This window comes from Cherax quadricarinatus, chromosome 7 (genome assembly GCF_038502225.1).
Source record: "Cherax quadricarinatus isolate ZL_2023a chromosome 7, ASM3850222v1, whole genome shotgun sequence".
NCBI lineage: Eukaryota > Metazoa > Arthropoda > Malacostraca > Decapoda > Parastacidae > Cherax > Cherax quadricarinatus.
This window is the reverse complement of record NC_091298.1, coordinates 36,384,763-36,406,323: the sequence shown is the minus strand read 5'-3', so window position 1 is coordinate 36,406,323 and position 21,561 is coordinate 36,384,763.

The following is a 21,561-nucleotide window of genomic DNA, read 5'->3' as shown; positions in this document are numbered from 1 at the left end:
TCTAAGCTACTGACGAAGTGTGCAAGCTACTGAGGAAGTTTGCAAGTTACTGAGGAAGTATGAAAGCTACTGAGGAAGTTCGTAAACTACTGAGGAAGTGTGTAAGCTACTGAGGAAGTTTGTAAGCTACTGAGAAAGGTTGTAAGCTACTGAGGAAGTTTGTAAGCTACTGAGGAAGTAAGCTACTGAGGAAGTTTGTAAGCTACTGAGAAAGTGTGTAAGCTACTGAGGAAGTTTGTAAGCTACGGAGGAAGTGTGTAAGCTACTGAGGAAGTTTGTAAGCTACATAGGACGTTTGTAAGCTACTGAGGAAGTTTGTAAGCTACTTAGGATGTTTGTATGCTACTGAGGAAGTTTGTAAGCCACTGAGGAAGTTTATAGCTACTGAGGAAGTGTGTAAACCACTGAGGAAGTTTGTAAGCTACTGAGGAAGTGTGTAAGCTACTGAGGAAATTTGTAAGCAACTGAGGAAGTTTGTAAGCTACTAAGGAAGTGTGTAAGCTGCTCAAGAAGTTTGTAAGCTACTGAGGAAGTTTGTAAGTTACTGAGGAAGTTTGTTAGCTACTGAGGAAGTGTGTAAGCTACTTAGGAAGTTTGTAAGCTACTGAGGAAGTGTGTAAGCTACTGAGGAAGTTCGTAAGCTACTGAGGAAGTGTGTAAGCTACTGAGGAAGTTTGTAAGCTACTGAGGAAGTGTGTAAGCTTCCGAGGAAGTGTGTAAGCTACTGAGGAAGTTTGTAAGCTTCTGAGGAAGTTTGTAAGCTACTGACGAAGTTTGTAAGCTACTGAGGAAGTGTGTAAGCTACTGAGGAAGTTTGTAAGCTACGGAGGAAGTGTGTAAGCTACTGAGGAAGCTTGTAAGCTACTGAGGAAGCGTGTAAGCTACTGAGGAAGTTTGTAAGCTAAAGAGGACTTGTGCAAGCTACTGAGGAAGTTTGAAAGCTACTGAGGAAGTGTGTAAGCTACTGAGGAAGTTTGTAAGCTACTGAGGAAGTTTGTATGCTACTGAGGAAGTTTGTAAGCTACTGAGGAAGTTTGGAAGCTTCTGAGGAAGTTTGAAAGCTACTGAGGAAGTTTGTAAGCTACTGAGGAAGTGTGAAAGCTACTGAGGAAGTTTGTAAGCTACTGAGGAAGTGTGTAAGCTACTGATGAAGATTGTAAGCTACTGAGGAAGTGTGTAAGCTACAGAGGAAGTTTGTAAGCTACTGAGGAAGTTTGTAAGCTTCTGAGGAAGTTTGTAAGCTACTGAGGAAGTTTGAAAGCTACTGAGAAAGTAAGCTACTGAGGAAGTTTGTAAGCTACTGAGGAAGTGTGTAAGCTACTGAGGAAGTTTGTAAGCTACTGAGGAAGTTTGTAAGCTACTGAAGAAGTTTGTAAGCTACATAGGACGTTTGTAAGCTACTGAAGAAGGTTGTGAGCTACTGAGGAAGTGTGTAAGCTACTGAGGAAGTTTGTAAGCTACTGTGGAAGTTTGTAAGCTACTGAGGAAGTTTGTAAGCTACTTAGGAAGTTTGTAAGCTACTGAGGAAGTGTGTAAGCTACTTAGGAAGATTGTAAGCTACTGAGGAAGTGTGTAAGCTACTGAGGAAGTTTGTAAACTACTGAGAAAGTTTGTAAGCTACTTGAGGAAGTTTGTAAGCTACTGAGCAAGTTTACAAGCTACTGAGGTATTTTGTACGCTACTGAGAAAGTTTGTAAGCTACTGAAGAAGTTTGTAAGCTGCTGAGGAAGTTTGTAAGCTACTGAGAAAGTTTGTAAGCTACTGAAGAAGTTTGTAAAGCTACTGAGGAAGTTTGTAAGCTACTGAGGAAGTTTGTAAGCTACTGAGGAAGTTTGTAAGCTACTGAGGAAGTTTGTAAGCTGAGGAAGATTGTTTGTAAGCTACTGAGGAAGTTTGTAAGCTACTGAGAAGTGTGTAAGCAACTGAGGGAGTTTGTAATCTACTACTGAGGAAGTGTGTAACCTGCTGAGGAAATTTGTAAGCTACATAGGAAGTTTGTAAGCTTCTGAGGAAGTGTATAAACTACTGAGGAAGTTTGTAAGCTACTGGGGAAGTTTGTAAGCTACTGAGGAAGTTTGATAGCTACTGAGAAATATTGTAAGCTACTGAGGAAGTTTGTAAGCTACTGAGGAAGTGTGTAAGCTACTGAGGAAGTTTGTAAGCAACTGAGGAAGTGTGTAAGCTACTGAGGAAGTTTGTAAGCTACTGAGGAAGTGTGTAAGTTACTGAGGAAGTTTGTAAGCTACTGAGGAAATTTGTAAGCTTCTGCGGAAGTTTGTAAGCTACTGAGGAAGTTTGTAAGCTACAGAGGAAGTGTGTAAGCTACTGTGGAAGTTTGTAAGCTGCTGAGGAAGTGTGTAAGCTACTTAGGAAGTTTGTAAGCAACTGAGGAAGTTTGTAAGCTACTGAGGAAGTTTGTAAGCAACTGAGGAAGTTTGTAAGCTACTGAGGACATTTGTAAGCTACTTAGGAAGTTTGTAGGCTACTGAGGAAGTTTGTAAGCTACTGAGGAAGTTTGTAAGCTACTGAGGAAGTGTGTAAACCACTGAGGAAGTTTGTAAGCTACTGAGGAAGTGTGTAAGGCACTAAAGAAATTTGTAAGCTACTGAGGAAGTTTGTAAGCTACTGAGGAAGTTTTGTTAGCTACTGAGGAAGTGTGTAAGCTACTTAGGAAGCTTGTAAGCTACTGAGGAAGTGTGTAAGCTACTGAGGAAGTTTGTAACCTACTAAGGAAGTGTGTAAGCTACTGAAGAAGCTTGTAAGCTACTGAGGAAGTTTGTAAGCTACTGAGGAAGTTTTGTTAGCTACTGAGGAAGTGTGCAAGCTACTTAGGAAGCTTGTAAGCTACTGAGGAAGTGTGTAAGCTACTGAGGAAGTTTGTAAGCTACTGAGGAAGTGTGTAAGCTTCTGAGGAAGTGTGTAAGCTACAGAGGAAGTTTGCAAGCTACTGAGGAAGTTTGTAAGCTTCTGAGGAAGTTTGTAAGCTACTGAGAAAGTTTGTAAGCTCCTGATGAAGTGTGTAAGCTACTGACGAAGTTTGTAAGCTACTGAGGAAGTGTGTAAGCTACTGAGGAAGCTTGTAAGCTACTGAGGAAGTGTGTAAGCTTCTGAGGAAGTTTGTAAGCTACTGAGGAAGTGTGCAAGATACTGAGGAAGTTTGCAAGCTACTGAGGAAGTGCGTAGGCTACTGAGGATGTGTGTAAGTTACTGAAGAAGTTTGTATGCTACTGAGGAAGTTTGTAAGCTACTGAGGAAGTTTGTAAGCTTCTGAGGAAGTTTGTAAGCTACTGAAAAAGTTTCTAAGCTACTGACGAAGTGTGCAAGCTACTGAGGAAGTTTGCAAGTTACTGAGGAAGTATGAAAGCTACTGAGGAAGTTCGTAAACTACTGAGGAAGTGTGTAAGCTACTGAGGAAGTTTGTAAGCTACTGAGAAAGGTTGTAAGCTACTGAGGAAGTTTGTAAGCTACTGAGGAAGTAAGCTACTGAGGAAGTTTGTAAGCTACTGAGAAAGTGTGTAAGCTACTGAGGAAGTTTGTAAGCTACGGAGGAAGTGTGTAAGCTACTGAGGAAGTTTGTAAGCTACATAGGACGTTTGTAAGCTACTGAGGAAGTTTGTAAGCTACTTAGGATGTTTGTATGCTACTGAGGAAGTTTGTAAGCCACTGAGGAAGTTTATAGCTACTGAGGAAGTGTGTAAACCACTGAGGAAGTTTGTAAGCTACTGAGGAAGTGTGTAAGCTACTGAGGAAATTTGTAAGCAACTGAGGAAGTTTGTAAGCTACTAAGGAAGTGTGTAAGCTGCTCAAGAAGTTTGTAAGCTACTGAGGAAGTTTGTAAGTTACTGAGGAAGTTTGTAAGAGGAAGTGTAAGCTGAGGAAGCTTTGTTAGCTACTGAGGAAGTGTGCTAAGCTACTGAGGAAGTTTGAAAGCTACTGAGGAAGTGTGTAAGCTACTGAGGAAGTTTGTAAGCTACTGAGAAAGTTTCTATGCTACTGAGGAAGTTTGTAAGCTACTGAGGAAGTTTGGAAGCTTCTGAGGAAGTTTGAAAGCTACTGAGGAAGTTTGTAAGCTACTGAGGAAGTGTGAAAGCTACTGAGGAAGTTTGTAAGCTACTGAGGAAGTGTGTAAGCTACTGATGAAGATTGTAAGCTACTGAGGAAGTGTGTAAGCTACAGAGGAAGTTTGTAAGCTACTGAGGAAGTTTGTAAGCTTCTGAGGAAGTTTGTAAGCTACTGAGGAAGTTTGAAAGCTACTGAGAAAGTAAGCTACTGAGGAAGTTTGTAAGCTACTGAGGAAGTGTGTAAGCTACTGAGGAAGTTTGTAAGCTACTGAGGAAGTTTGTAAGCTACTGAAGAAGTTTGTAAGCTACATAGGACGTTTGTAAGCTACTGAAGAAGGTTGTGAGCTACTGAGGAAGTGTGTAAGCTACTGAGGAAGTTTGTAAGCTACTGTGGAAGTTTGTAAGCTACTGAGGAAGTTTGTAAGCTACTTAGGAAGTTTGTAAGCTACTGAGGAAGTGTGTAAGCTACTGAGGAAGATTGTAAGCTACTGAGGAAGTGTGTAAGCTACTGAGGAAGTTTGTAAGCTACTGAGAAAGTTTGTAAGCTACTGAGGAAGTTTGTAAGCTACTGAGCAAGTTTACAAGCTACTGAGGTATTTTGTACGCTACTGAGAAAGTTTGTAAGCTACTGAAGAAGTTTGTAAGCTGCTGAGGAAGTTTGTAAGCTACTGAGAAAGTTTGTAAGCTACTGAAGAAGTTTGTAAAGCTACTGAGGAAGTTTGTAAGCTACTGAGGAAGTTTGTAAGCTACTGAGGAAGTTTGTAAGCTACTGAGGAAGTTTGTAAGCTACTGAGGAAGTTTGTAAGCTACTGAGGAAGTTTGTAAGCTACTGAGGAAGTTTGTAAGCTACTGAGGAAGTGTGTAAGCAACTGAGGGAGTTTGTAATCTACGGAGGAAATTTGTAAACTACTGAGGAAGTGTGTAACCTGCTGAGGAAATTTGTAAGCTACATAGGAAGTTTGTAAGCTTCTGAGGAAGTGTATAAACTACTTAGGAAGTTTGTAAGCTACTGAGCAAGTTTACAAGCTACTGAGGTATTTTGTACGCTACTGAGAAAGTTTGTAAGCTACTGAAGAAGTTTGTAAGCTGCTGAGGAAGTTTGTAAGCTACTGAGAAAGTTTGTAAGCTACTGAAGAAGTTTGTAAAGCTACTGAGGAAGTTTGTAAGCTACTGAGGAAGTGTGTAAGCAACTGAGGGAGTTTGTAATCTACGGAGGAAATTTGTAAACTACTGAGGAAGTGTGTAACCTGCTGAGGAAATTTGTAAGCTACATAGGAAGTTTGTAAGCTTCTGAGGAAGTGTATAAACTACTGAGGAAGTTTGTAAGCTACTGAGGAAGTTTGTAAGCTACTGAGGAAGTTTGTTAGCTACTGAGAAATATTGTAAGCTACTGAGGAAGTTTGTAAGCTACTGAGGAAGTGTGTAAGCTACTGAGGAAGTTTGTAAGCTACTGAGGAAGTGTGTAAGCTACTGAGGAAGTTTGTAAGCTACTGAGGAAGTGTGTAAGTTACTGAGGAAGTTTGTAAGCTACTGAGGAAATTTGTAAGCTTCTGCGGAAGTTTGTAAGCTACTGAGGAAGTTTGTAAGCTACAGAGGAAGTGTGTAAGCTACTGTGGAAGTTTGTAAGCTGCTGAGGAAGTGTGTAAGCTACTTAGGAAGTTTGTAAGCTACTGAGGAAGTGTGTAAGCTACTGGGGAATTTGTAAGGTACTGAGGAAGTGTGCAAGCTTCTGAGGAAGTTTGTAAGCTACTGCGGAAGTGTGTAAGCTACTGAGGAAGTTTGTAAGCTTCTGAGGAAGTGTGTATGCTACTGATGAATTTTGTAAGCCACTGAGGAAGTTTGCAAGCTTCTGAGGAAGTTTGTAAGCTACTGAGGAAGTTTGTAAGATTCTGAGGAAGTAAGCTACTGAGGAAGTTTGTAAGCTACTGAGGAAGTGTGTAAGCTACTGAGGAAGTTTGTAAGCTACTGAGAAAGTGTGTAAGCTACTGAGGAAGTTTGTAAGCTACATAGGACGTTTGTAAGCTACTGAGGAAGTGTGTAAGCTACTGAGGAAGTTTGTATGCTACTGAGGAAGTGTGTAAGCCACTGAGGAAGTTTGTAAGCTACTGAGGAAGTTTGTAAGCTACTGAGGAAGTTTTCAAGCTACTGAGGAAGTTTGTGCGCTACTGAGAAAGTTTGTAAGCTACTGAGAAATTTTGTAAGCTACTGAGGAAGTTTGTAAGCTACTGAGGAAGTTTGTAACCTACTGAGGAAGTTTGTAAGTTACTGAGGAAGTTTGTAAGCTACTGAGAAAGTTTGTAAGCTACTGAGGAAGTTTGTAACCTACTGAGGAAGTTTGTAAGTTACTGAGGAAGTTTGTAAGCTACTGAGGAAGTTTGTAAGCTACTGAGGAAGTTTTCAAGCTACTGAGGAAGTTTGTGCGCTACTGAGAAAGTTTGTAAGCTACTGAGAAAGTTTGTAAGCTACTGAGGAAGTTTGTAAGCTACTGAGGAAGTTTGTAACCTACTGAGGAAGTTTGTAAGTTACTGAGGAAGTTTGTAAGCTACTGAGAAAGTTTGTAAGCTACTGAGGAAGTTTGTAAGCTACTGAGGAAGTTTGTAAGCTACTGAGGAATTTGTAAGCTACTGAAGAAGTTTGTAAGTTACTGAGGAAGTTTGTAAGCTTCTGAGAAAGTTTTTAAGCTACTGAGGAAGTTTGTAAGCTACTGAGGAAGTGTGTAAGCTACTGAGGAAGTTTGTAAGCTACTGAGGAAGTTTGTAAGCTACTGAGGAAGTTTGTAAGTTACTGAGGAAGTTTGTAAGCTACTGAGAAAGTTTGAAAGCTACTGAGGAAGTTTGTAAGCTACTGAGGAAGTTTGTAAGCTACTGAGGAAGTTTGTAAGCTACTGAGGAAGTTTGTAAGCTACTGAGGAAGTTTGTAAGCTACTGAGGAAGTTTGTAAGCTACTGAGGAAGTTTGTAAGCTACTGAGGAAGTTTGTAAGCTACTGAGGAAGTTTGTAAGCTACTGAGGAAGTTTGTAAGTTACTGAGGAAGTTTGTAAGCTACTGAGAAAGTTTGAAAGCTACTGAGGAAGTTTGTAAGCTACTGAGGAAGTTTGTAAGCTACTGAGGAAGTTTGTAAGCTACTGAGGAAGTTTGTAAGCTACTGAGGAAGTTTGTAAGCTACTGAGGAAGTTTGTAAGCTACTGAGGAAGTTTGTAAGCTACTGAGGAAGTTTGTAAGCTACTGAGGAAGTTTGTAAGCTACTGAGGAAGTTTGTAAGCTACTGAGGAAGTTTATAAGCTACTGAGGAAGTTTGTAAGCTACTGAGGAAGTGTGTAAGCTACTGTGGAAGTTTGTAAGCTACTGAGGAAGTTTGTAAGCTACTGAGGAAGTTTATAAGCTACTGAGGAAGTTTGTAAGCTACTGAGGAAGTTTGTAAGCTACTGAGGAAGTTTATAAGCTACTGAGGAAGTTTGTAAGCTACTGAGGAAGTTTGTAAGCTACTGAGGAAGTTTGTAAGCTACTGAGGAAGTTTGTAAGCTACTGAGGAAGTTTGTAAGCTACTGAGGAAGTTTATAAGCTACTGAGGAAGTTTGTAAGCTACTGAGGAAGTTTGTAAGCTACTGAGGAAGTTTGTAAGCTACTGAGGAAGTGCTTTACTCACTGAAAAAGTTGTATAGATATAAATAGGATTTGATTTATTTAAAAAAAATCATTAAATCAGAAAACTCGCGTTTAGTTCCCGCGGAGTTGAACAAGGAATCAGTAGGTATTCCATAAATGGCATTTTTGCCTCTTTCACATATAAAACTTTTTTGAGGACATCCATTTACAAAGCGTGACTCAAGCCAAGCGGACAAATGAAAATGTTATTTGAGTATATTCGCTCTGGTGGTGTACACACCCTGCCTCATATTGGTCTTTCCATTTTCTGTTTGATTTCATATTGACTTTGTGTGTCGGAAATTTCCAATATACAATGCAATATTCAGCCTGATCCAATACGGTTTGTTATATATATATATATATATATATATATATATATATATATATATATATATATATATATATATATATATATATATATATATATATATATATATATATATATATATATATATATATATATATATATATATATATATATATATATATATATGCAATAAGATCACAGTAAACAGGTGATTTCAGAATATGCAAAACAACCACTCTGAAAGAATAGAAAAATTCCAAGCGCTTTCGTGACTACTCACATTATCAAGGATAATGTGAGTAGTCACGAAAGCGCTTGGAAATTTTCTATTCTTTCAGAGTGGTTGTTTTGCATATATATATATATATATATATATATATATATATATATATATATATATATATATATATATATATATATATATATATATATATATATATACATGTATACATATATATATATATATATATATATATATATATATATATATATATATATATATATATATATATATATATATATATATATATATATATATTTATTTATTTATTTATTGGATCTTGATAATTCTCCTCAAAATTTTGTTGGTTTTTCTTACAGAAGAACTGGTTGCAATAGTTACATCTTATCTTATGTGGGAGAGTAGGGCAAACCACTAGAAGTTAGGATATCAAAACAGTGAACAGCCCAGGAATCAAATACGATTTTAGGCAATTCAGAATTCGCAATAACTCGGCAAACTGGTGGGAAGCCAGAGTCATGTTCGTTGTTTTACCTTTCATGAACGGAATACTGTAGAGTCAGAATTATAAAACATGATAAATGTTTATTATATAATAATACTGGGGCGTATTCAAATTATATTCGTTTATAGTTGAGGCTATCATGGGCAGCCTGAAACGAGACTCCTATGAGAATCCTTAGGATTGTCTTAAGTGTAGATATATGGCACAGAGAAGCAAAAGGTTGATAAATTAGACACTTGGGTATCTTTACTGAGGAAACGTTACGCCACACAGTGACTTCATCAGTCCATACAAAGAACTCTGCTGAAGGTACCGAAGTGTTGCACATGTATCTAATTTATCAGTTTGTGAATTCTCTGAACCACAGGATGGTAGTAATTCGCAGGTGGTTGCTGTCTACCAACCTACTACCACAGGATGGTAGTACCTCCCAGGTGCTTGCTGTCTACCAACATACTACCATAGGATGGTAGTACCTCCCAGGTGGTTGCTGTCTACCAACCTACTACCATAGGATGGTAGTACCTCCCAGGTGGTTGCTGTCTACCAACCTACTACCATAGGATGGTAGTACCTCCCAGGTGGTTGCTATCTACCAACCTACTACCACAGGATGGTAGTACCTCCCAGGTGGTTGTTGTCTACCAACCTACTACCACAGGATGGTAGTACCTCCCAGGTGGTTATATCTACCAACCTACTACCACAGGATGGTAGTACCTCCCAGGTGGTTGCTATCTACCAACCTACTACCACAGGATGGTAGTACCTCCCAGGTGGTTGCTGTCTACCAACCTACTACCACAGGATGGTAGTACCTCCCAGGTGGTTGCTGTCTACCAACCTACTACCACAGGATGGTAGTACCTCCCAGGTGGTTGCTATCTACCAACCTACTACCTCAGGATGGTAGTACCTCCCAGGTGGTTGCTGTCTACCAACCTACTACCACAGGATGGTAGTACCTCCCAGGTGGTTGCTGTCTACCAACCTACTACCACAGGATGGTAGTACCTCCCAGGTGGTTGCTATCTACCAACCTACTACCACAGGATTGTAGTACCTCCCAGGTGGTTGCTGTCTACCAACCTACTACCACAGGATGGTAATACCTCCCAGGAGGTTGCTGTCTACCAACCTACTACCACTGGATGGTAGTACCTCCCAGGTGGCTGCTGTCTACCAACCTACTACCACAGGATGGTAGTACCTCCCAGGTGGTTGCTATCTACCAACCTACTACCACAGGATGGTAGTACCTCCCAGGTGGTTGCTATCTACCAACCTACTACCACAGGATGGTAGTACCTCCCAGGTGGTTGCTATCTACCAACCTACTACCACAGGATGGTAGTACCTCCCAGGTGGTTGCTGTCTACCAACCTACTACCACAGGATGCTAGTACCTCCCAGGTGGTTGCTATCTACCAACCTACTACCACAGGATGGTAGTACCTCCCAGGTGGTTGCTTTCTACCAACCTACTACCACAGGATGGTAGTACCTCCCAGGTGGATGCTGTCTACCAACCTACTACCAGAGGATGGTAGTACCTCCCAGGTGGTTGCTATCTACCAACCTACTACCACAGGATGGTAGTATCTCCCAGGTGGTTGCTATCTACCAACCTACTACCACAGGTTGGTAGTACCTCCCAGGTGGTTGCTGTCTACCAACCTACTACGACAGGTTGGTAGTACCTCCCAGGTGGTTGCTATCTACCAACCTACTACCACAGGATGGTAGTAGCTCCCATGTGGTTGCTATCTACCAACCTACTACCACAGGATGGTAGTACCTCCCAGGTGGTTGCTGTCTACCAACCTACTACCACAGGATGGTAGTACCTCCCAGGTGGTTGTTATCTACCAACCTACTCTCACAGGTTGGCAGTACCTCCCAGGTGCTTGCTATCTACCAACCTACTACCACAGGATGGTAGTACCTCCCAGGTGGTTGCTATCTACCAACCTACTACCACAGGTTGGTAGTACCTCCCAGGTGGTTGCTGCTTACCAACCTACTACCACAGGTTGGTAGTACCTCCCAGGTGGTTGCTATCTACCAACCTACTACCACAGGATGGTAGTACCTCCCAGGTGGTTGCTATCTACCAACCTACTACCACAGGATGGTAGTACCTCCCAGGTGGTTGCTGTCTACCAACCTACTACCACAGGATGGTAATACCTCCCAGGTGGCTGCTGTCTACCAACCTACTACCACAGGATGGTAGTACCTCCCAGGTGGTTGCTATCTACCAACCTACTACCACAGGATGGTAGTACCTCCCAGGTGGTTACTATCTACTAACCTACTACCACAGGATTTTAATAATATTGTTGTAAAGCTGGTAATCGCTGGATTCAGAGCAATTACCGTTGAATGTTTTTTCCTGATAAGCTTCAGACTTTAGTGTTGATGGCTTTATTAAAGGAAGGTTCAACTTTCCCTTTGATACTTGTAAATTTCAAATTGCAAATTTTATTAAGTAAATTATTTTATAAGTAATAATATTTTTTCTGGTCGGCGTCAGACACTTAATCGGTGATGTGTGCTAATTAGAAGGAAATTTCTTTTCGTTGAACCTGGGCTTTGTACATATAAAATTTTACTTTCACGGCGGACATATGCACGTTAATGCACCTAAATTACTGGGAACGGTTAAAGGCGCTTGATATGTATTCCCTGGAAAGCAGGCGAGAGAGATACATGATAATATACACTTGGAAAATCATAGAAAGATTAGTACCAAACTTGCACACGAAAAATCAGTCCCTATGAAAGCAAAAGACTCGGCAGAAGATGCAACATTCCCCCAATGAAAAGCAGGGGCGCCACGAGTACACTGAGAGACAACGCAATAAGTGTCCGGGGCCCAGGACTGTTCAGCTGCCTCCCAGCATAAATAACGTGGATTACCAATGGACCCCTGTCTGTCTTCAAGAAGGCACTGGACAGACACCTAAAGTCAGTACCTAACCAGCCGGGCTGTTGTTTGTACGTCAGTTTGCGTGTGGCCAGCACTAACAGCCTGGTTGATTAGACCCTGATCCACCACGAGGCCTGGTCTCAGACCGGGTCGCGGGGGCGTTGACCCCTGAAACTCTCTCCAGGTATACTCTAGGTATCCAGGTATTGATTTATTTTTATCAAATTAAATTTTGTAGAAATTAGAAAAAATCTTAAGTGGATTGCATGGATTTAAATAGAAGACGCAGCATAAAAGAAAATTAATGTTGAAAACTCTTGTTTTTATATTAATTTTAAATTTAGCGAGTTTAGTGAGCCTTTAAAACGTTTGTACTAGATTAAACTAGAATTTTCTTGTCTACCTAAGGCTTTCGTATATATCTTAATGACGCTTTATCAAATGGGCTTCAAATTTTATACCCTTTCAATTATTACTGGTTGAAGGTTCGTGAAATAACTTACAAAATATTGTACTGATGTATACTCGAAGCTTAAATAAAATTTAATTACTTACTACTTGTTTCTTATGTTCATACTTGCTTTGATGAAGTGCGAGAAGCAAGATGGAGGCTGGATGCTGGACTCATCTCACGGTCAATAAAATTCACTGTTATAGCAACACTCAACAAAGGTGACAGTAAACATTTGAAAAATAGACATTTTCAATGTTTTTGAATGAATATTAAATACTGATTGCCAGTCACATGGAATATCAGAAACAGCGCAACCTTTGTTAGCACGGGGTCATAACAGGTTGCTCCTGCCTCTAGCAATGAGGATCATTACATGGTCTCGGAAACCCTAAAAGACAAGCATAAAGCAGATGAGTGTACCCTGACTTTGTGAAAGTCTTTGTTAAGTGTTACCACAGGATAAGTGCTTACAAAAGCATGCAAGAGAAATACTGTAATTGGAAAGGTCGTCATTACATATTTAAATTCCTAAGAAATATAACCCAAACAGTTATAGTAAACAGTGTAAAATCAGGTGTTGTTAGAGTGCAGGGTTGCTCAGTCTTTTGTAATTAATGCGCCAATTCTTTCACGGTGTAGTTCAGGTGCGCCATACGGCACTTTTACCCCAATTAAATTATGTTAATATGGGCATATTTAGCATTTTTACGTAATATGATTTAATATTCCAAATCTAAGAATTCACAATATTCTCTGAATTCTCTTCTGTTTGTTTCTCTTGCTCTAATTTCATTCACACATTTCACAGGCAATAGCATAACATGCTGCACATTTGAATCCTTTTCGACAGTGACTCATGGTGTACAATGCAGTGGCATTTTAGTAGAGGAAGACTAAAAAAAATTCAGTCAAAGTTGCAGTCACTACAAACACTGGTGACTATTAGTATCTAGTCGCAAGTTTTCTAGACATGACTTTATTTTGCCAGATATGTTTGATCCTCTTGTTTTTATGAATAAGTTTTTATGATAAGTTCTTCAGAGATGTTAAAATTATTATCAGTTCCTCTTATAAAAATGCTCTGGGCTACATCATGTGTGTCAGCAGACTCGTTCAAAGGTAATAAAAAGAAAGTACAAGTCTGGGCAAGGTCTTTCAGTTGCTCAGATACATCATGGGACACAAGGCTTAACAATTTCTTCTTCATCAGATAGAGGCGTCCGTTTTTAAGCCAACACTAAGGCCATGTCGCAGGACGTTGTCGTTATCGCCCCACTTTCACAACTTCCTTCAACTATATATTTTGTGCAAGAATGGTATATAATGCCGACAAGATGAAATTAAGACACATGTGCAACATCTGGGTATCTTTATTGTAGACGTTTCGCCATCCTGGAATTTGTATTGATAAAGCCACTGGATGGCGAAACGTCTACAGTAAAGATACCCAGATGTTGTACATGTGTCTTAATTTCAACAATATATTTTGTTTTCTTTCTATTTCATCCTTTTTCTTAATCACATATTCTTTCTCTAACTCAAACCCAATCAATAATTTCAGTTTTTCTTCTATTTCAGCCTGATGTTTTTTTTTCACTGTGTATATTATGGTAATGTGTTGTATTATCTGAGAGATGTTGTCACAAACAATTAACAACGGTTTCCCCGATGGGCCCACAAAAAATAAAGCTTATTTTCCCAGTGTTCATGAAATTTATTCTTATTATAACTTTTTGGTTTTCTTTTGCACTGTGATGGGTAACTGAATGTATAAACAAAATTTCGAAAAGTACAAGACTTCATTATTTCACTAAGAGCGAAGCACAACTACCACACGAGTGTCAGTTGTAAACTGACTGGTAAAATCGTGTGACACACTGCAGCCACTGCTGGTGCCTGGCACTGCAGCCACTGCTGGTGCCTGGCACTGCAGCCACTGCTGGTGCCTGGCACTGCAGCCACTGCTGGTGCCTGGCACTGCAGCCACTGCTGGTGCCTGGCACTGCAGCCACTGCTGGTGCCTGGCACTGCAGCCACTGCTGGTGCCTGGCACTGCAGTCACTGCTGGTGTCTATCACTGCAGCCACTGCTGGTGCCTGGCTCTGCAGCCAGTGCTGGTGCCTGGCACTGCAGCCACTGCTGGTGCCTGGCACTGCAGTCACTGCTGGTGTCTATCACTGCAGCCACTGCTGGTGCCTGGCACTGCAGTCACTGCTGGTGCCTGGCACTGCAGCCACTGCTGGTGCCTGGCACTGCAGTCACTGCTGGTGTCTATCACTGCAGCCACTGCTGGTGCCTGGCACTGCAGCCACTGCTGGTGCCTGGCACTGCAGCCACTGCTGGTGCCTGGCACTGCAGTCACTGCTGGTGCCTATCACTGTAGCCACTGCTGGTGCCTGGCACTGCAGCCACTGCTGGTGCCTGGCACTGCAGTCACTGCTGGTGTCTATCACTGCAGCCACTGCTGGTGCCTGGCACTGCAGTCACTGCTGGTGCCTATCACTGTAGCCACTGCTGGTGCCTGGCACTGCAGCCACTGCTGGTGCCTGGCACTGCAGCCACTGCTGGTGCCTATCACTGCAGCCACTGCTGGTGCCTATCACTGAAGCCACTGCTGGTGCCTGGCACTGCAGTCACTGCTGGTGCCTATCACTGTAGCCACTGCTGGTGCCTGGCACTGCAGCCACTGCTAGTGCCTGGCACTGCAGCCACTGCTGGTGCCTATCACTGCAGCCACTGCTGGTGCCTATCACTGAAGCCACTGCTGGTGCCTGGCACTGCAGTCACTGATGGTGCCTATCACTGCAGCCACTGCTTGTGCCTGGCACTGCAGCCACTGCTGGTGCCTGGCATTGCAGCCACTGCTGGTGCCCGGCACTGCAGCCACTGCTGGTGCCTATCACTGCAGCCACTGCTGGTGCCTATCACTGCAGCCACTGCTGGTGCCTGGCACTGCAGTCACTGCTGGTGCCTATCACTGTAGCCACTGCTGGTGCCTGGCACTGCAGCCACTGCTGGTGCCTGGCACTGCAGCCACTGCTGGTGCCTATCACTGCAGCCACTGCTGGTGCCTATCACTGCAGCCACTGCTGGTGCCTGGCTCTGCAGCCAGTGCTGGTGCCTGGCACTGCAGCCACTGCTGGTGCCTGGCACTGCAGCCACTGCTGGTGCCTTGCACTGCAGCCACTGCTGGTGCCTGGCACTGCAGCCACTGCTGGTGCCTGGCACTGCAGTCACTGATGGTGCCTATCACTGCAGCCACTGCTTGTGCCTGGCACTGCAGCCACTGCTGGTGCCTGGCATTGCAGCCACTGCTGGTGCCCGGCACTGCAGCCACTGCTGGTGCCTATCACTGCAGCCACTGCTGGTGCCTATCACTGCAGCCACTGCTGGTGCCTGGCACTGCAGTCACTGCTGGTGCCTATCACTGTAGCCACTGCTGGTGCCTGGCACTGCAGCCACTGCTAGTGCCTGGCACTGCAGCCACTGCTGGTGCCTATCACTGCAGCCACTGCTGGTGCCTATCACTGAAGCCACTGCTGGTGCCTGGCACTGCAGTCACTGATGGTGCCTATCACTGCAGCCACTGCTTGTGCCTGGCACTGCAGCCACTGCTGGTGCCTGGCATTGCAGACACTGCTGGTGCCTGGCACTGCAGCCACTGCTGGTGCCTATCACTGCAGCCACTGCTGGTGCCTATCACTGCAGCCACTGCTGGTGCCTGGAACTGCAGTCACTGCTGGTGCCTATCACTGTAGCCACTGCTGGTGCCTGGCACTGCAGCCACTGCTGGTGCCTGGCACTGCAGCCACTGCTGGTGCCTATCACTGCAGCCACTGCTGGTGCCTATCACTGCAGCCACTGCTGGTGCCTGGCTCTGCAGCCAGTGCTGGTGCCTGGCACTGCAGCCACTGCTGGTGCCTGGCACTGCAGCCACTGCTGGTGCCTTGCACTGCAGCCACTGCTGGTGCCTGGCACTGCAGCCACTGCTGGTGCCTGGCACTGCAGTCACTGATGGTGCCTATCACTGCAGCCACTGCTTGTGCCTGGCACTGCAGCCACTGCTGGTGCCTGGCATTGCAGCCACTGCTGGTGCCCGGCACTGCAGCCACTGCTGGTGCCTATCACTGCAGCCACTGCTGGTGCCTATCACTGCAGCCACTGCTGGTGCCTGGCACTGCAGTCACTGCTGGTGCCTATCACTGTAGCCACTGCTTGTGCCTGGCACTGCAGCCACTGCTGGTGCCTGGCACTGCAGCCACTGCTGGTGCCTATCACTGCAGCCACTGCTGGTGCCTATCACTGCAGCCACTGCTGGTGCCTGGCTCTGCAGCCAGTGCTGGTGCCTGGCACTGCAGCCACTGCTGGTGCCTGGCACTGCAGCCACTGCTGGTGCCTTGCACTGCAGCCACTGCTGGTGCCTGGCACTGCAGCCACTGCTGGTGCCTGGCACTGCAGCCACTGCTGGTGCCTATCACTGCAGCCACTACTGGTGCCTGGCACTGCAGCCACCAGTGATAGGCACCAGTGATAGGCACCAGTGCAGTGATAGGCACCAGGAACTGCTGGTGCCTCTCACTGCACCCACTGCTGGTGCCTGGCACTGCAGCCACTGCTGGTGCCTACCACTGCAGCCACTGCTGGTGCCTATCACTGCAGCCACTGTTGGTGCCTATCACTGCAGCCACTGCTGGTGCCTGGCACTGCACCCACTGCTGGTGCCTATCACTGCAGCCACTGTTGGTGCCTGGCACTGCAGCCACTGCTGGTCCCTGGCGCCTCAAGATCAAACACTTATAAAATATGCACACTTAAGCAACGACGTCTGTACAGAAGTGTCTGTGCAATGTTCCTGATAAGGGCAGAGCACTATTTGTAGTGACTGTGTAGCGACTCATAAATGCAGTGTGGGTGTTCACAGCAGTGTGCTCCTCCTAGTCTCAATGAATGTTATTTATCTGAAAACAAATTAATGTGAAAGAAGATGATATTAACTAAAAGATGTGCACGAAATAATAGATTCACTAAAAATGATTGCTAAGTTAAAGATTTATTCTCAGTAAACCTCATTTCTATCTATAAGTTATTGAATTTCTGTTATATTTTTCTACATATCGGTTATTGGTTAATACTTTTTGTATGAGTAGGCTTGTTTTTTTTTATTATTATCACTGAGATGCAATGCGCCACTTGAGGCACCTGCGCCATAGGTTAGCCATGCCTGTTTCAGTAGAAAGTCTTATTTGTCCCACTTCTCTTTCTCATTATTATGTCTAATATAGACAGAGACTTAAACCATAGCATTGTTTCATCCTCTGCAGACAATACTAGAATGTGACTGAAAGTGGTATCCACAGAAGACACAGCGAGACTCCAGAGTGAAATGAGCCAAGTCTTCCAGTGAAATATTTACAACAATTTGACGTTCATTGAAGACAAATTTCAGTTACTAAATTACGGAAGAAATGAGGACATAAAAAAATCAGGAGTACAAGACAAGCTCAAATTGCTCGATAGAGCATAAGTCTAATGTGAGAAACCTAGAAGTGATAATGCCAGATCTCATGGTATGAAGCATAACATTATTATTAGATCGAAAATGTAAAGAAAATGATAAGTGGGATTACTTGGATTTTCAAAACAAAAGATACCAGGTGAATGACGGTGGTTTTAACTTCATTTATTAGAATACTGATGCATAATAATGGTCACCCTCAAGGCACGCGAAACTGCAGAAGGAAGAAATGTACAAAGAACCTTCACATTTTGCATGAATCCAGTCAAGCATATGAATTACTAGGAGAGGTTGAAGGCTCTCGGATTATACTCCTTAGATCATAAGCATGGATGATACTTCGTAATCTACACCTGAAAGTCTCTGGAAGAATTGGTCTTAAATCTTCAAACTGAAACCACTCTGAGAGATAAGTCAATAAATGTAAAGGGACCTCGACTCTCGAACATTCTCTCTTTATGAATTAAGGGATATAACAACAAACCTCCTAGCTGTTTGCAATAGGAAACTCGATTAATTCCTCAGATCATTTCCTAATCAGCCGGGCTGTGGTGTATACCTCGGATTGCTAATGGCAGTCGACAAAAGAGTTATTGACTAGCCTAGCAACCAGGAGGCCTGGTCTGGTCTGAGACCGGGCCACGGGTGCTGTAACCTCTCGAAGCGGCTACAGGCTATTAGTAACAGTCGTAACACCAAACACAAATACCCACTCAACAAAATTTTGAATCACGAAGTTTTATTAAAGAATCTCATACTCAAGCAGCAGCACCTCCCAAATTAAGTTCGGAAAGAAACTGTTTTTTTTAGGAAACCATTTGCAACAGCAAGCAGTCTGGAAAATATTCTGAGGGTTATTCGTAGGTTGTCGACCAATAATTTGTCCGAGATATTGTACAATTCTTCGATTCTTATCTTTTTGGAGCATTAATCTGCACTGATTACCCGAGTGACGTAACAAAATAGACAAAGTCTTGTCTCCCCACCAAGAGGCGAGTGAAAAATCTCGCTGACACAAGCCAAATGCAAATGTCAGAGCTTTGATAGTCCCGGAGCAGTGGCAAATATGTGTGCTTTCTAGGCAGGTTAAGAGGGAGAGTCAGTGAGAGTCAGTGAGACAGTGAGAGAGAGAGAGAGAGAGAGAGAGAGAGAGAGAGAGAGAGAGAGAGAGAGAGAGAGAGAGAGAGAGAGAGAGAGAGAATGCAAGAGAGAAAGAGAGAGACTCAGTCTCATTATTATTATTATTAAAATCAAGGGGGAATCGCTAAACTCGTAGGATTATACAGCGCCTGTGGGGGGATGGAAGGTATTCAGGGTTAATTCAGGGAACTGAAGCACAGATCCAGTTCCCTAGATCAAGAGCCCATCACCAGCATCAAGGAATTTTCCTTGAGGGGACTCAGTCTCATTATGTCTCACAACAATAAAAAGGATTTCAAATGAGCTGATGTAGGTAACAGTTCGTTGCTTGTAAATGAACTTAGGAATCATTAACCTAACTTGTAAAACCCTGTGAAAGAGAGAGAGAGAGAGAGAGAGAGAGAGAGAGAGAGAGAGAGAGAGAGAGAGAGAGAGAGAGAGAGAGAGAGAGAGAGAGAGAGAGAGAGAGAGAGAGAGAGAGAGAGAGAGAAAGAGAGATAGAGAGAGAGACAGACAGACAGACAGACAGTCAGTGAAAGAGAGAGAGAGAAACCAGTGCAACTCATATCACTGACTAGCAAGATCCTTGAGACAATGGCACGTGAGATGACGGAGTTTTTCGACTACCACTCACATCTTTGTGACCGTCAGTATGGCTTCAGAAAATGTTACTCTTCTGCTGATCTAATGCTAAACCATCATATTCATTGCCATGATTTACCTCCTCAAACACCTTAGCGAAAAATGTTAGTAAATTCGTAAGACAGGAACGCCTCTCAGTAAAACCGTGTTGAGATTCATTTATTAATTTATGCCTATCAAGATGGCTACGAATTACTACGAACTGATTCCAGTGATTCCATAAATTTTCCCACTATGGAGGTAAGGCTTATTGGTCTATAGTTCGAAGCCAAGGACCTGTCACCTGCCTTGTAAATAGGTATTACATTTGCCATTTTCCACTTATTAGGCACTATGCCAGTTTGTAGTGATATGTTGAAAAGATTAGCCAAAGTTTTACAAAGTTCCTCTTTACATTTTTTTTTTTTTTTTAAACCCTTGCTAACAATTCATCAGGACCTGGGGATTTGTTAGGTTTTAATTTTTCTAGTTGTCTGAGGATCATGTCATTAGTTACTGCAATCGTGCATATTTTATTATCGTCCTGTTCTATTTCTGGAATTTCGCTAATATCTTCCTTCGTAAAGACTGAGAGGAAGTAAGAATTGAAAATTTCACACATATCCTTGTCACTGTCAGTGATCTGACCGGAGCTACTCTTTAGTGGGCCTATTTTGTCTCTAATCTTACTTCTGTATGCCTGAAAGAACTCTTTTGGGTTAGTCTGCAGGCTCTACACTATGCCTCCTCAGAGATTAACTTGATGGAAGATCTCAAAGAGTAGTTTCTCGAAGGGACAGAGTCAATAAGGCACTATGGGTGCCAGTGTTCCACAGATAAATGTGATTGGGCCATTGTTATGGAATGTCTACTTCAGTGACCAGCTTTATCTCATACCAGAATCCCATGCATTCTGACATTTACTTATCCAAGAGAGGAAATGTCAGCTGCAATAAGCTGCATAACAGTTTGCAGCTATATCAACCTGGTGAATGTGTTGCTTCCTGAGAAAACACAAATTATGGTCTCAGGCACCACACTGGTAATGCTGGAGCATTGATAACAATAAATGGAGAGTGCTGGCACCCGGGGACGAAGTTAATATCCTTGGGGAGAACTTTGACATTATAAATCTTGCAAACAAACAGACCAGGAAGTTTACAGCACTTCGATGTATCTCCCATTTGCTGGATAGTAGAGGTAGCAAGATTCTGTACTCGGCAGAAATACGCTCACACCATGAGTATGCTCCATTTTCTTAGACTGCCTGCCCTCCGTCTCATCTGCTACTTCTTACAGAATAAAGGAGAGAGCAAGACGGCTCATCTCTCGCTGGACCCAGTCTGCGCAGATCTGGGATTTCGGCAGAGCCTTCAGCAAAGGAGAGATGTGGGTGGCTATACTGTTATGTATAAGACTAATAGCATCAAAGTGCCACATTTGGCTTCATTTCGAGTGTGAAGGAAAAGTTCAACAGATAGGAGTAGCGAGCGAGTATAAGGTGACCATAGTTTGATTACCAGTCTGCTTGTTAAGGTAGGGTCAGTGTCTAGCTCCCGCTATCCGCCCCCTTTTTCTCCACCCGAAAGGTGACGTGTGGGGCTCCGACCAAATGGATAATCACTTGACTCACAGCTCCCAGCACAACTGTAAGTAAAAGCCTCTGCTCCTGTTTTTAATGGATATATTGGTCAAAAGCTTCACTTTTAACTAATTGTGAAAACTTTTTTTTTTTTTTTTTTTTTTTTTTTTTTTTTTTTAAATTTGAGCACACATACAGAGGTACAAAAAAATACAGATAAGAGCAGCATGCCAAAGCCACTTATACTATGCATAGCATTACGGGCTGGCTTAAAATTAACTTAAGATTAACTAAGCAATGATGAAGTCAGTGATAAAACATTAATGTAAACAGATTACTATAAAGCACAAGTGAGTATTACAAAGACAGGTCATATGGTTGCATTCAGTCATATGAAGGATTCTGTTAGGTAGTGTATTTAAAAAATAATAGTTAGATTCGGTTTTAGGTTTAACATTTTATGTGATATAATTGTGAGAAACATTTAAGATATACAATTTATAAGGTTCAGTTATTCAGTATTTATTTGGTTTTGGGTGAGTAAGTGATCTTTGAG